Source organism: Thalassophryne amazonica, chromosome 7, assembly GCF_902500255.1.
Source record: "Thalassophryne amazonica chromosome 7, fThaAma1.1, whole genome shotgun sequence".
In the NCBI taxonomy this organism is placed as follows: domain Eukaryota; kingdom Metazoa; phylum Chordata; class Actinopteri; order Batrachoidiformes; family Batrachoididae; genus Thalassophryne; species Thalassophryne amazonica.
The window spans coordinates 989,365-1,005,980 of NC_047109.1; the positions used below are offsets into that span (position 1 = coordinate 989,365).

The 16,616-nt window shown below is 45.9% G+C and overlaps 1 protein-coding gene across 1 annotated transcript in view; it reads left to right on the plus strand.

The window, feature by feature from the left end:
* The first annotated feature begins 11,723 nt into the window (after positions 1-11,723).
* The window catches only part of pik3r4 (phosphoinositide-3-kinase, regulatory subunit 4), a 67,120-nt gene continuing 62,227 nt past the window's right edge, over positions 11,724-16,616 (plus strand). The window contains 1 exon segment of the mRNA XM_034173703.1: positions 11,724-11,890. The gene's annotated coding sequence lies outside the window, so the exon portion shown is untranslated.

Here is a 16,616-nt window from a genome sequence, read left to right on the forward strand (position 1 = left end):
GGAGAGGTCGGTGTGCCCTCGGTCCAGGCCCACCTACGGAAGTGCCGTCGGGTGTGCCGTGCCGCCCGTTCTGCTTTGCTAAAGGCCCGGACGAGGGCAAAAGCCCATGCAGACTGTCGGCGGACCCCGGCCCCTGCGTATCGGCCAGGGCAGGAGGTGTGGTTATCCACAAAGGACATCCCCCTCAAAGTGGACTCCCCCAAGTTACAGGACCGTTACATCGGCCCATTCAAGATCCTGAAGGTCATCAGTCCAGCCGCAGTGAGGCTTCAGCTGCCGGCCTCACTGCGGATCCATCCTGTGTTTCATGTGTCCCGGATTAAACCTCATCACTCCTCACCCCTCTGTACTCCGGGTCCGGCGCCGCCTCCTGCCCGGATCATCGATGGCGAGCCGGCTTCGACTGTACGCCGGCTTTTGGATGTCCGTAGGATGGGCCGGGGCTTCCAGTATTTGGTGGATTGGGAGGGGTACGGCCCCGAAGAACGCTCCTGGGTGAAGAGGAGCTTCATCCTGGACCCGGCCCTCCTGGCCGATTTCTACCGCCGCCACCCGGACAAGCTTGGTCGGGCGCCAGGAGGCGCCCGTTGAGGGTCCTGTTGTGTGGGCCGCCAGAAGAGGAGGTACTGCTGGCCCACCACCAGAGGGCGCCCTGCCTGGAGTGCGGGCTCCAGGCACCAGAGGGCGCAGCCGCCTCACAGGAGCAACCAGGGTGACAGCTGTCACGCATCACCTGCAACAGCTGTTACCAATCAGCAGGGGTACATCAGCAGGACGACGTCTCCACCTCTTTGCTGAGATATCGTTCTACCTGGAAGGTAACATTCTCAGCTAACTGTGTGACAGTAACCTTTTGTGACTTTTGTGCGTTGTATAACAGACTCCTTTTCCAACGAGAGATGGAGGTAGTTTTCCTGCCATGCGGATTGCTGGGTGCAAACGCGCCCACATTTAATTGTTTCTTTGTTCCTCGCCAGCAGTACCAGGTCCGACACGCGGAGGCAGTGGCCACCTGGGAATTCGGGACTTGGCGGCTCCAGTATTCCCGGGGTCTGGTGGCGGAGGAAATCGTGTGGTTCCGGTTCTGCTTTGGACAGACGTCTCCTATCTTCGAGCCTGCCCACACGACACCTTTTGTGATTTGGCTTTTTGTCCATTGTTGTAATCTGTTGTATTTGTTGTGCCCATTCACAACAGTAAAGTGTTGTTATTTGACTTCCTCCATTGTCCGTTCATTTGCGCCCCCTGTTGTGGGTCCGTGTACCTACACTTTCCCAACAGTCTGTTTTGTTAATAAGGATGTCACACACTGAAAAATGCAAAGAATTTCCAAGTGAGATGTTTTCCGAAAATGCACCTGCTAATGCGCACAGTAAGAGGAATAAAATACATTAGCGATCACTAATTATTAGCATATGTGTGAGGAGAGACTTACAGTCATGAGTACTTTTATGTTGTCTGACTAACTGGGATGTTAAAAACCGTGTGACATGTCCTTTAAATGAATACAGTTTTGAAATACACACACACATCATTCACGAAAGAATCACACTTTATAAACACCACATCTTTGACAGTGTTATTTAAGGAGAAATGAAAAAGTATATATATAAAAAAACATTCACATCAAATGATCTGAAACAAAGAAAATGCAGAAACTAGCTATCTTATTGTTCTTCTTCTTTTGGCTGGTCCCTTTAGGGGGCGCCAGAGCAGATCAATGGTCTCCATCTCAGCCTGTCCTCTGTATCTTCCTCTGTCTCACCTACCCACCTGCATGTCCTCCCACAACACATCCATAAACCTTCTCTTTGTCCTCCCTCTACTCCTCCTACCTGGTGACTCCATCCTCAGCATCCTTCTCCCTATATACCCTGGGTCCCTCCTCTGCACATGTTCAAACCATCACAATTTCACTTCTCTGTCTTCAAACGTCCCACCTGAGCTGTTCCTCTGATATGTTCATTCCTAATCCTGTCCATCCTTGTCATTCCCAAAGAAAACCACAACATCTTCAGCTCTGCCTCCTGTCTTATTGTCAGTGCCACCATCTCTAAGCTGTACAACATATCTGGTCTCACTACTGTCTTGTAAACTTTCCCCTTCACTCTTGTAGATATTCTTCGGTCACAAATCACTCTTGCCACCTTTCTCCCCCCCAACCCCACCCTGCTTGCATTCTCTTCTTCACCTCTCTACTACTATCTCCATTACTTTGGACAGTTGACCCCAAGTATTTAAACTCATCTACTTTCACCACTTCTACTCCTTGTAACTGCACTATTCCACTGGGCTCCCTCTCATTCACACACATGGACTCAGTCTTGCTCCTACTGACTTTCATTCCCCTGCTTTCCAGAGCATATCTCCACCTTTCCAGGCTGGACTTATCCTGCTCTCTTCTCTCACTACAGATCACAATGCCATCTGCAAACATCATAGTCCATGGAACCTCCTGTCTTATCTCATCTGTCAACCTGTCCATTACCACTGCAAACAAGAAAGGACTCAGAGCTGATCCTTGGTGTAATCCCACCTCCACCTTGAATGAGTCTGTCATTCCTACTGCACATCTCACCACTGTCATGCTAGTGTTGTACATGTCCTGCACTACCCTCACATACTTCCCTGCCATGCTAGACTTCATCATACAATACCACAACTCTTCTCTTAGCACCCTGTCATAAGTTTTCACCATCAGCAAAGAGGAAGATCCAGCGGTGAAGGACATTAGTTAAGTGGCCAAAGGCATCATCTCTGCAACATCTTACAAGGGATCAGAGGCACTTGTTGGGAAAGTGTAGGAACACGGACCCACAACAGGGGGCGCAAATGAACGGACAATGGAGTAAGTCAAATAACAACGCTTTACTGTTGTGAATGTGCACAACGAATACAACCAATCACAGAAATGGACAACAGTCAATTCACAAAAGTGTTGTGTGGGCAGGCTCAAAGATAGGAGACACCTCTCCAAGGTAAGACCGGAACCACATGGCTTCCTCCGCCACAGGACCCCGGGAATACTGGAGCCGCCAAGTCCCGAACTCCCAGGTGGCCACTGCCTCCGCGTGTCGGACCTGGTACTGCTGGCGAGGAACAAAGAACAGTTAGATGGGGGCGCGTTTGCACCCAGGACTCCGAACAGCAGGAAAGTTACCTCCACCTCTCGTTGGAACAGTAATCCAAATAACTAGCTCAATCCAAAAAGATACACTCTGTTAGCGTCAATACGTTACCTCTCCGGTAAAAATGATATCTCGGCAATGAGGTGGAGATGCCGTCCTGCTGATATACCCACTGATGATTGCCGTCAGCTGTCTCAGGTGATGGGGTGACAGCTGTCACCGAGGCTGCTCCCGTGAGGCGGCGGCGCCCTCTGGTGCCTGGAGCCCGCACTCCAGGCAGGGCGCCCTCTGGTGGTGGTGGGCCAGCAGTACCTCCTCTTCAGCGGCCCACACAACAGCACTACTATAAAGAAGTTTAGAAAGAATGGGTGATCTAATCTATGGCTATGGAGTGGAACGGTTTGGAGTGGTCGAAGGCAAACACAGAGGAGAAGGAGGCAATAAACCTGCTTCAGGAAGAAATTCAGAGCAGGCTTACAACACTGAGGAGAGCTGAATACCTTCTAAGGAAGCACAGAAGGAAGAAGCAAACAACTTCACATTTGTACAAAGATCCCTTCAAATTTGTGAAGAGTCTATTCATGAAGGTCAAAGGCCGACCTGGAAGAACACCTGAAAGAATCCTGCACAGATGACTGACAATAATAATAATAAATAATAATAATTTATTAATTTATATAGCGCCAAATCACGACAAAGTCGCACCAAGGCGCTTCACATAATTCACAACAACACAAATTAATCTAAATTCAAAATTAAAAGCAAGAAAGCACAGTTAAAAGATAAAACACAGTAGAATAAAAAGAAATTACAAAGCAAACACAAACAGATTAAAAAATTAATGATAAGACAGTCTAAAAAAGTGGGTCTTCAGTCTTGATTTAAAAATCTCCACCGTGTCAGACTGCCGAATAACAGCAGGTAGATCATTCCAAAGAGCCGGACCACGGTAGGAAAAGGCTCTATACCCCACAGACTTTTTGTTCATCCTCGGAACACACAGAAGCCCTGCGCCCTGCGAACGCAAAGGCCTCGCAGGTACGTAGGGCTTAACCAAGTACGCCAAGTAGGAAGGCGCCAGTCCATGAACAATTTTATAAACCAACAATAAAACTTTAAAATCCAATCTGGCAGAAACCAGTAGCCAATGAAGGGATGCCAGAATGGGAGTAATGTGGTCAAACCTTCTACTTTGTGTCAAAATTCTGGCAGCAGCATTCTGCACCAACTGAAGTCCTCGAATGCTAGACTGCGGCAGACCAGAAAATAAAGCATTACAATAATCCAATCTAGAAGAGACAAACGCATGAATCAGAGTCTCAGCATCAGCCATAGACAGGATGGGGCGAATCTTTGCTATATTTCTCAGATGAAAGAAAGCAGTCCTCGTAATGTCCCTAATGTGGAGGTCAAAGGACAATGTAGGATCAAAGATTACCCCAAGGTTCCTCACTTTGTCAGTATGATGTATAACACATGAACCTAGGCTAAGCGCCAGCTGATCAAATTGGTGCCGATGTCTTGCTGGGCCAAGAACCATCATTTCAGTCTTATCAGAGTTCAAAAGTAGAACGTTGCTAGACATCCAACTTCTCACTGCTGCAAGACAGTCCTGTAAAGATTTTATGTGGACAGGATTTCCAGCAGCTATCGGCATATACAACTGAGTATCATCAGCATAACAATGAAAAGCAACCCCGAAACGCCGCAAAATGTTCCCAAGGGGTGCCATATACAGGGAAAAAAGCAGGGGACCCAGAACAGATCCCTGCGGAACCCCGAACTTCATGCCCTTAAAGTCAGAGGTAGTGTCATTGCACAAAACACAATGGGAACGACCAGACAGATAAGACGTCAGCCACACAAGAGCAGTTCCAGTAATCCCGAAACAGTTTTCTAGCCTATCAAGTAGAATATGATGATCAACTGTGTCAAACGCAGCACTGAGATCCAACAACACCAATGCTGTAGTAGTATCCAAGTCCATTGCTCGCAGAAGATCATTAACTACTTTAATAAGTGCTGTTTCTGTGGAGTGATGTCGTCTAAAAGCAGACTGCAGTGGCTCAAAAAGGTCATTCTCAGTAAGATAGTCCACAAGCTGCCGTGTGAAACCACTTTTCCAGAATTTTAGAGCAGAATGATAGATTGATATCGGCCTATAATTTTTCAATTCACCAGGATCAAGATTAGATTTCTTGAGTAGTGGTTTAACCACTGCAGATTTAAAACAATTTGGAACAGATCCAGAGTTTAAAGAAAGGTTAACAATTTCCAGCACAGTTGGTCCAAGAATGGGCCAAAGATCCTTAAACAATTTTGTTGGTATAGGATCAAATAAACAAGTTGTGCTTCTAGTAGACATCACGAGTTTCGTCAGCACACCTTGTGAGATACTGTTAAATTCCATGAATCTAGGTAGCACCTCAGTAGTAGTCCCCAGCTCAGTAGCTGGATACAATGATCAACCAAAGTATGCTGAGATGTGCTCAACCTAATATCTTCTATTTTCTTTTCGAAATAGTCCAGAAGTCCTGTGCTGAAAAAGGAGAACGACCAACAGGTGGCTGTTCCATGAATAAGAAATGCCACCGTATCAAACAAGAACTTTGAGTTATGCTTGTTTTTGTTGATCAATTCAGAATAATACGCCTGCTTCGTAGCCAATAAAGCATGCTTATAATCTAAAATAGCTTCATGCCACGCAAGGTGAAACACCTCTAGTTTGGAACTACGCCGTTTCCGTTCCAACCCTCTAGCCTTCTTCCTAAGGTCACGCAAATAACTATTGAACCAGGGTGTCTGTGCTTTGGGAAGGCATGGCTTTAATAGAGGAGGCGCAATCTTATCAAGTGTGGTTTTTAGCACTAAATTCAGGCTATCTGCAAGACTGTCTACTGACTGAAATTTCATCAAGCTTGAAGTTAGGAATTCAGGTAGTTTTGCTTCGAGTTCAGTCAAAGTTGAAGGTTTAATTTGTCGCCGCAATGATAGGCAAGGTTGTTGCTCCACTAAACGCGGCAGCATAATTGTAAACCTAATAAGCGAGTGGTCAGAGACCACTGATGCAAGAGGCAGGATGTCGATATTTGTGACAGCGAGGCCACGTGCAAGAACCAAATCCAGAGTATTACCACTGATATGCGTTGAACCATGAACGAACTGCTGAAATCCTAATGCATCCATGATTTCCATAAATGATTTACCGAGGGGATCAGAGAGCTTATTTATATGAATGTTAAAGTCACCAATAATCAAAATGTTGTCTACACTAGTTGAAAGACTAGAGATGAATGTGCCAAATTCATCTAAAAAATCAGAATATGGGCCAGGAGGCCTATAGACAGTGACAATATAACATAGCTGATTTCCAGTTTTATGACCCTGACAGTACTTAGCATCATGGGCATAACGGAGAATCAGATGCTCAAATGAATTATATTTATGACCCCCCACAGTTAATAAAGTAAACCTGGATTTATAAATAAAAGCAACACCCCTGCCTTTCTTCACATCACGTGAAACGTGACTAAGAGTGTACTCCAGTGGGCAGGCATCATTCAGAGGAAGGACAGCTGTGGATTTAAGCCAGGTTTCACATAATCCAAGCATATCCAGACGATGATCCACAATTAAGTCATTCACCAGCAGTGACTTCAGAGACAATGATCTGATGTTAATGAGACCCAAACTAAGGATCTCGGTGGGATCAGCAGGTTTAAATGAGGTCATGCGGAAGTTCTGCTCCTCAGCAGCCAGTGACGCAGCGTGTTTCAGCGGCCGGAGGAGCTCAGGTGAAACACCGCGTCTGAGAGCCTGCAGACGACAGCACCGGCGTAAAAACTCCGCAGCCCTGCGAGAGGCAGCAGCGGGAAGCTGCGGCACAAACGGGCACAGCTTTAGCGGAGCTGGTCCGGTCATCAGTTCAGGAACAGGACGAATCCAGCAGCCTCTCGTGCGCAGCGCGCGCTCCCACGCCCAAAAATCTGCTGCAAAACTCATCAAACATCATGCATAAAAGAGGCGGCGAGGATCAGACCCTCTAGTGAAGGCTGCCAGGTAAAACTTAAGTTTCACCAACAGACCGCTCCGCTTCTAAAGCGCCTCCTCCGGAGAGGAACGCAAGGAAAACGGAGCAGGTGGAGTGGGACGTCCGCGAGCACAGGTGGCAGAGCAGGGTGGGGCCCTCCAAGCCCGGACCCAGACGACAGCAGCAGCTCATAAAGAGCATTAATGTCCAAGAGAGACTGGCGACCATACACAAGCAAGGCTGAAGTGTCCCGGCAGAACACACAGAGCAAAAACACAGCAACAAATAGCAAAAAAACTCGACGAGCGACAGGGCTGACGGCATGCCAAACACACAGGCGCCATCTTCCTAACAATAGAAAGAAGTCACGCTCCCACCTGACCTGCCACCAATCAATCCACCAGAGCATGAACTAGATATCAGTGAAGTGAAGTGGACAAAACCGTATGTAGAGCAAGGGCCGCATCATCTCCAGGTCCCAGCGGAGTTCCATACAGATGCTGAAAAATGCACCAGAGGTCCTGCAATTCCTCTGGAAGTTGATGAGAGTTGTGTGGCAAAAGAAGGAGATACCAACGTCCTGGCGGAGGGTTGGAAAAATCTTCATCCCTGAGGATAGGACTCATCAGAGATTACCAGATCAGCCTTGTAAACATTGAGGAAAAAAAATCTTCTTCAGCATGGTCACTCACAGGTTGTTACTTGCAAAGAAACAACCTGATTGACATGACAATCCAGAAAGCAGGCATATCAGGCTTTTCCAGTTGTGTGGAACATGCCAGTGTCATGTGGAATCAGATCCAGGTCACCAAGAAGGAGGGCACAGATCTCGATGTGGTGTTCCTGGATCTCATGAAAGTTTTTTGCTCAGTCCCTCACAACCTCCTGTGTACAGCCTATGACTACTTCAGTGCCCTGGAGCTCTCACATCGCTTGTCATGGACTACTTCCAGGAAGTTCAGCTCTGCTTGACAATAGCAGAGTACACCACAGCATGGCAACACCTGGAAGTGGGAATCATGGCTGGCTGCACCATCTCCCCGCTGGGCTTGACCTTTGCCTCTTGGTGGGTGGTTGGCAGACATAGAATAGGACAGGGCTGAGGCCGCCACCAGTGAGAGCCTACATGGACAACCTCACAACACTCACCATGACCCAGGCTTGAACTATGCAGCTACTTAGAAAGTTCCAGGAAACCATAGAACTGGCATAGAACTGGTAGCCAGTGGCTTGGAGAACATCGATAGAACCCTGCTTCCTGGCAAGCTGAAACTCTGGTACATGCAGTATGGACTACCTCCAGATCATCTGTGGCTGCTTACCCTTTTACAAAGTCCTGCTCTTGAGGGCGGAAAAGCTGGAGACACTGGTTACCTTATATGTAAGGAAGTGGCTTGGCCTTCCCAGCTGCTTCAGCGGTATTGGGGTATAAGGCAAAGGAATGTTATACCTGCCCATTTCCAGTTTAGCAGAGAAGTGTCCCAAAGACAGACTGAGGTGATGCTACTGGATTTGAGTGATCCATTTGTAGCCAAAACTGCCACCATCTTCGTCACAGGGCGGAAGTGAACCCCACTGGTTGCAACTGAGCAGGCAAAGACAGCACTCAGACACAGGGACCTTGTGGGCTGAGTGCAGGATGGAGGAGTGGTCTTGGCCTTGGAGCCAGTACACCAGTGGGAACAAGGCCACTCCATTTGAGAGACACAAGCTGGTGGCCCAGGAGGTATGTCGGGAAGATGACGCGGGTTGTGGTGTAGTTAAAGCAAGGGCAGTTGATGGCAAGGCAAGGAGTGAAGAAGAGGAAGATCTCCTGGAAACAGCTGTAGGAGAGGGAGGCATTCAAGGCAAGCTTTACCATCAGGGCTGCCTGTGATATCCTGCCTTCTCCTGCAAACCTAAGCCAGTGGTATGGTGAAGACTCCACATGCCCTCTATGTCCAAGCCCAGCAACACTGAAGCATATCTTGGTGGGATGCAAGGCTGCCCTTACCCAAGGCCACTACACCTGGCAGCACAACCAGGTGCTAAAGTGTCTTGCAGCAGTGCTGGAAAGTCCACAGACAAGCATGAACACCTTTCCTCCCCCACCATCCCATTGGCAGTCAAAACCATATGTCCAGGAGGGTGAGGACCAAGCTAGTATCACCACCATAAGACCAGATACTGGGCAGTTGGGCAGAGCATGGGACTGGAAGCTGCTGGCAGACTTGGGCAAGAAACTCTGCTTTCCAGTTGAGTTTGCATTGTGACCAGACCTTGTTCTGTGGTCAGCCTCGCTCAAGATCATCTACATCATTGAGCTTGCGGTGCCTTGGGAGAGTGCAGTGGAGGAGGCCTATGAATGGAAGAAGCTGAGGTATGCTGTACTTGCAGCCAACACGCAGCAACACAGCTGGAAAGCAAAGGTATGTCCAGTGGAAGTAGGCTGTAGAGGGTTCGTAGACACCTCTACAGCCAGGGTACTCGGGGAGATGGGAGTGTGAGGGAAGGCCCACGAGCAGACAGTCAATAACCTCTCTAGGGTTTGCTGGAAAGGACAGCCAGTGGCTGTGGATGAAGAGAACGTACTCCCCTTGGCCCTTCAAGTGAGTTGATGGCATCTAGGGAGTGAACCTGGGATGCTGGGATTCACTGCTGAACCCTCTCAAGGTGTGAATCAGTGAAACACCCAAGAAGGAGGGCACCCACTTGACAACCTAAAGGATGCCATCACCCACTTGACCACCCCACATAGTCTCATTGGAGACTCAAGTATTTATTTATTTATTTATTTATTAGGGATAGCAACATCTAGTCCTACATAACAAACCTTTCTCTAAATTCACAAACACACAATGTAACTCCTTCTGGCCTTCTCTATACTTCTCAATCAGTATTCTCAGAGCAAACATTGCATTGTAGTGCTCTTTCTTGGCATGAATCCATATTGCTGCTCACAGATCATAACCTGTTTTCTAAGGCTAACTTCTACTGCCATTTTCTATAACTTCATGCTGTGGTTGATCAACTTTATGCCTCTGTAGTTACTGCAGCTCTACACATCACCCTTGTTCTTAAAAATAGGAGCCAGCACACTTTGCCCAAGATTCCAAGATTTTATTAAACAATCTGGTTAGAAACTCCACTGCCATCTCTACTAGACATTTCCATGCCTCCACTGAAATGTCATCTCGACCAGCTGCCTTTCCACTCTTCATCTTCTTCATAGCAGCCCTTACTTCATCCTTACTAATCGCTCACACTTCCTGATTGACAGGAAGTCGTCAATATTCGCGTCTCGGCTCATTAACACATCCATGGCAGGGAGACACATTGTCTGCACTCTGCACATCTGGGCATGTTAACAGATCAGAAAACAGACAGTGGATCACTTGGTTATGGTAAATTTTGTCCAAAGTATGATGAAAGATTGTTACACCCTCCACCTCCATCTTTACTTCTTGACTGCACATTTCTTCTGATTGCCTTCTGTCCTCCATTTCTCTTTGCCCATGTTCCTGATTTGATTCTGTGTTTGGTATACTGGTCAAAGACCAGATTAACCCTGGCGCAGGAATTGAGAAGAACTTGTCATTCTCTGGAACACCGTCACTCCTCCTGTGATGCCCAGTACACAGAGGGCTCGGTGGAGTGACTGACTCACAAATCCTCTACAGCCTACTTCAATGGGCAAACACCTTGCCTTCCAGCCCTGCTCTCGACAGCCAGTGACCAGATATTCTGGTTTTACCAAAATTGGAGCAACTTTAACTTTTGACCCCTGTACAAACTGAAATTGACCTTTCTCAGTGTTTTTGCTGTTTTTACCCCATAACTCTAACATTCACAGATAGGCAAAACTATACCTTTTTGGAATCTTTATGATCAGACAAATAATATGGAATACCTTTCAATATGATTAGAGCATTTTTAAATTTTGACCCCTGTGTAATTCTTCAATTGACCCCTTCTTGGCTGCCTATTGAAAGTTCATGTGGCCACTCGGCATTTTTAAAAGAGTAATGTCTACGGGGTATGTGTGCCAAATTTGGTGCTTGCATCACCATTTGAAGGATCCCTCAGTAAATATTCACTTATCTGCTGCACTAATGTGGCTGGAAGCAGAAAAGAAAAAATAATCTTGGCTCATATCAGGATAGGGCACACAGGTCTTAAAGGTCTTAAATAACACTCTTCTAAGGGTGCATAAACACCCAACAATAATCTGCCCTAAATGTGATCAAGTGGAAACTGTTCATCATGCTCTTATAGCGTGTGAGGCGTATATTGAGCAACGGAGGAGACTGTCTACAATACTGTGCAGAGAGAATAAGGACATGTCCCTTTGAAATCTGCTGCAAAACTCATCAAACATCATGCATAAAATTATTTAAATATCTAAAGGACACTGGATTAATTCATCGCATCTAAACAAATGACTATGGCTGCCAGGAGCTAAAATTTTGTAAAAGCTCAGTGATCACTCACCAGCCCAGTAGGTGGCGGTAAACGCACCTTAAGATGGTGCTGTGCGCCACTGAATACGACAGAAGAAAAAGAAGACCGGCCGGAAACAAAACAACAGCTGTTACAGCTACTTTAGCTTCTTTTGTTTTGGCCGTCACAAGTTTGGCCTTTTGGCTCCGTGTTTGTTTGGTTTTTGGATGACAAACCGTCACAGCCGCTACATGTTTGGCTTTAGAGGTTCTGCATTTGATTTAGCGTTGGGTGCTAACACTAGCATCGCAGGGTAAGCTGGTCGCTAACAATTTGTATTTATTTACCAAAAACGAAAATGAGCGATTTAAGTAACATCGTGATAGTTCAGAAACTTACGTCGCCTTGACTATTCTGCATGTTAATATTATATCTAATATGTTTTAATGGTCTGCATGTTACAGCGCTTGGCCATCTGTATCAGAAGCTCAAAGCGCTTTACAGTTATGCCTCACATTCACCCATTCACACAGACCAATGTCAGGGTGCTGCCATGCACGGCCCTCAAGCCCACCTGGCTGTGAGGCAACAGTGCTAACCACTAAGCCACTGTGCTGCCTATTTACAAACATATTTAATATATTTGTATTATATTTATCCACACTTGTGAGAAATTTGCAGTTTCACATCTTTGCTGCTAGTGTTTAGATCAATGATTAGTTGATCAGTTTCTGTCAGAAAAAAATCAAGCAGGTTGATCATAGACAAATGATTTAAATAATTTTAAGAAACATGTTGAATTATCATGTTCTGTACTTCTGCTTTTATATGTTATAAAGATGTACTATTTTTACTGTCTGTAAGCAAAGTATGGTTCATTTAGACATAATCTGATCTTAAGCAGGTGTTAAATTTGTCTTCACTAAAGATGGCCAGGCTTACAATGATTTTTAAAACATGCTTTGGACTGTTTTACAGTTAAATCCTAGGGTTTTTGTTTTATTAGTTCTATTTAAACAGCTGTGATCCAGTGTTGAACTCAGCCTTAAAAAAAAATTTAATCTATTTTTTTTTCTGAATTTCTAATTTAACATGGTTAAAATCACCAAAACATGATATATAGTTGACTTAAACCACTTTAAACCATGTGAAAACATCTTAAATGACAACAGATTAGATTAATTTGAAATTAATTCATCTTCATTTTAAACAAGTTACTGTTGGTTCAGACCAGACATGACGAAATTCTTTCCTTTGAAGGTTCATAAATTATTCTCGATGGATAAACAAAAGTAAATATTGTTGATTTGTGAATTCTGTAAATGTAAACATGGATTTTGATTTTGTAAATTAGAGAAACTGATTTTGACTGTGGGGGGTGCTCCTGGGGTACGGGGTCTGGAGTCCTTTGTTAAGGGCTATCCGGTCCCTGTATGACCGCAGCAGGAGCTTGGTTCGCATTGCCGGTAGTAAGTCAAGCCTGTTTCCAGTGCACGTCGGCCTCTGCCAGGGCTGCCCTTTGTCACCAGTTCTGTTCATTACCTTTATGGACAGAATTTTCTAGGTGCAGCCAGGGTGTAGAGGGGGTCCGGTTTCAGACGAGGTGGTTCTGTTGGCTTCTTCAAATCAGGACCTTCAGCGTGCACTGAAGTGGTTTGCAGCCGAGTGTGAAGCGTCCGGGATGAAATCGGCACCTCCGAATCCGAGGTGTAAATGGTCTGACTAGTCCTATAAAAAGGAGTAAAATAATATCTGAAGAAGAAGATGAGAATGAAAATGAGAAAATAAAGAAAATGGGTTTTAGACACACCTATTACTCATCGTTTAACACAGGGCGCAAAAGGGGTGTAGCTATCCTGATTCCAAAATCTGTTCATTTTGAGCCTCGGTCAGAAACCAAAGACAAAGAGGGCAGGTTCATAATGGTGACGGGTAAGTTAGATGATAAAGAGGTGACTTTGCTAAATGTTTATGCACCTCCAGCTAGTAATAAGGTGTTCTTTAAAAAAATATTCGAACTAATTGCTCTCCAGACAGGAGTTCTGATTTGTGCAGGTGACTTCAACATGGTTTTAAATCCAAAGATGGACACAACTAACAAAAAAAGGAAAACCACCAATATTGAAAAAATGGTTTAAAAGAACACTGGGGTGCACTGGGGCAGTTTGCAGCCGAGTGTGAGGCGTCCAGGATGAAAATCAGCACCTCCAAATCCGAGGCCATGGTTCTCGACCGGAAAAAGGTGCTTTGCCCTCTTCAGGTCAGTGGAGTGTCCTTGCCTCAAGTAGAGGAGTTTAAGTATCTCAGGGTCTTGTTCACGAGAGAGGGATGGATGGAGCGTGAGATCGACAGACGGATCGGTGCAGCGTCTGCAGTGATGCGGTTGCTGTATCGGACCGTCGTGGTGAAGAAGAGCTGAGCAGGGGGGCAAAGTTCTCGATTTACCGATCGATCTATGTCCCAACCCTCACCTATGGTCATGAGATTTGGCTCATGACTGAAAGAACGAGATCGCGAGTACAAGCGGACGAGATGAGTTTCCTCCGCAGGGTGGCTGGGCGCTCCCTTAGAGATAGGGTGAGGAGCTCGGTCACTTGGGAGGAGCCCGGAGTCGAGCCGCTGCTCCTCCACGTCGAAAGGAGCCAGCTGAGGGACGCACCATTGGGAGAAGGCCCAGGGAAAGACCCAGGACACGCTGGAGGGACTACGTCTCTCAGCTGGCTTGGGAACGCCTCAGGGTTCCCCCGGGGGAGGTGGGGGAGGTGTGTGTGGATTGGGAGGTTTGGGCGGCTTTGCTTGACCTGCTGCCCCCCTGACGCGACCTCGGATGACGTGGAAGAAAATGGATGGATGGATGGATGGTTTTGACTGGAAAACAAATGAATATTTTGGGGGCTTATAATGTTTGGATGAAATAACCACAGTATTTTTCCGAGTATAAGTTGCACCTGCCAAAAAAAAGGCTCTTGAAGAAGAAAAAGTATAAAATGTCACACCCTTTTTCTGTATTATCAGATCTTTAAATTAGGATTTTTATGTTTTCATGTACATTTTATTATTAGTGTTCATTCTTTATTGCCAGAGTTTAGTTTTAGTGCTTTGATTCATGGGAAATTATTAATTATTATTTTTAGCAATGAACGCATGATTTGTCAGATAAGTCGTAATGCCGCGTTCACACTGGGCGCGACGCGAGCGACAGCAGCAACAGGTTGCCATGTAATCCCTATGGAAGGACGCGTTTTGGCGCCAAGTCACGCAGCGCGACGCGATGGGCGTGAATGAAGCGACGAGAGTGAAGTGATTTTGAGCGATTGGAGCGTTTGTGGCGCAATATTGCGTCACATCACGTCGCATTGCCCTCCTCCCCAAGTTGAAAAATCTGAACTTTTTCGTCTTGTCGTGCCGCGATGACCAATCAGACTGAATATGTAGTGACATGGAGATGTCTGGAGTTTGACTGAAGATGTGAACATGTCTTGTATCTGGTAGCAGCCTGTGAGCAGGACTTATGTCTCTTTTGTCCTTTATTTCACAATTATTACAGAGTTTTTGGAGCGAGCAGCAGCCCCACAGTAGGGGGAGTGGAGTTTTTTTTTTTTTTTATGTGCGTGCGCGAGCGAACCGTCCGTGGAGATTATTTTACTTATTAACTACACAGATGTATAATAAAACAAATGGTGACTGGTTTCTAAACACAATTATGACAGAGTTTTTTTGGAGGAAGAGCGAGGAGCAGCCCCGCAGCAGGGGGAGCGGAGTTTTATTTTTTATTTTTTTAATTGTTTACATGTGCATGCATGAACGGGACAGGAGGTCCTCAAACTGGGTCCTGCAGAGGCGGAAGGACCGCTGAACCGTCATCCAGACGCAGCTCCTGCAGCAAATAATGATACTCCCCGAATTGGGAACGTTTATCAGCTTTCCACAACAACTCGCTCCATGTGATCAAGGTCCGTCATGTTAACTTGACTGACAACCGGACCCGACGAGCGGAATGGAAGCTCCTCCTATTTGATGACGCACTGGGGCGAATTTTCGCAGCGAAAGCAGAGCGACACACCGATGGTGGCGCATCCCTCGCCACATGACCCCCGAGAATTTGTGGCGTCTGGTCGCGCCTGGTGTGAACGTGGCATAATAGTGCAGCAGATAAGAGAATATTTAGAGCGGAATCCTGCAAATGGTGATAAAAGCATCAAATTTGGCAGAAATACTCCTCAGACAATCCTCTTTTGAAAAAAAAAAAAAAAAACGATTGGCCACTTGAATTTTCAGTTGGCGTTCAGGTAGGGGTCAATTGAAGAATTACACAGGAGTCAAATTTAAAAGATGCTCCAATCATATTGAAACCTATGCCACATTATTTGCCTGATCATAAAGATTCCAAAAAGATATGGTTTGGATGGTCTGTAACTGAATTCTATGAAGTTATGGGATAAAAACAGCAAGAATGGTGACAAAGGTCAGTGTCGGTTTGTACAGGTGTCAAAAGTTAAAGTTGCTCAAATTTTGGTAAAAAGTGAAGCAAATTACTAGTTGAGTTAACACGGTTTTAAAAAGGAATAGTTTGGACCATGTTTCATCCTTACTTTTCATGTTACGGGGTAACATATACTCAACAAAAATATAAACGCAACACTTTTGGTTTTGCTCCCATTTTGTATGAGATGAACTCAAAGATCTAAAACTTTTTCCACATACACAATAGAGTTGATCAGGTTGTCAATTGTGACCTGTGGAATGTTGGTCCACTCCTCTTCAATGGCTGTGTGAAGTTGCTGGATATTGGCAGGAACTGGTACACGCTGTCGTATACGCCGGTCCAGAGCATCCCAAACATGCTCAATGGGTGACATGTCCGGTGAGTATGCCGGCCATGCAAGAACTGGGACATTTTCAGCTTCCAAGAATTGTGTACAGATCCTTGCAACATGGGGCCGTGCATTATCCTGCTGCAACATGAGGTGATGTCCTTGGATGTATGGCACAACAATGGGCCTCAAGATCTCATCACGGTATCTCTGTGCATTCAAAAC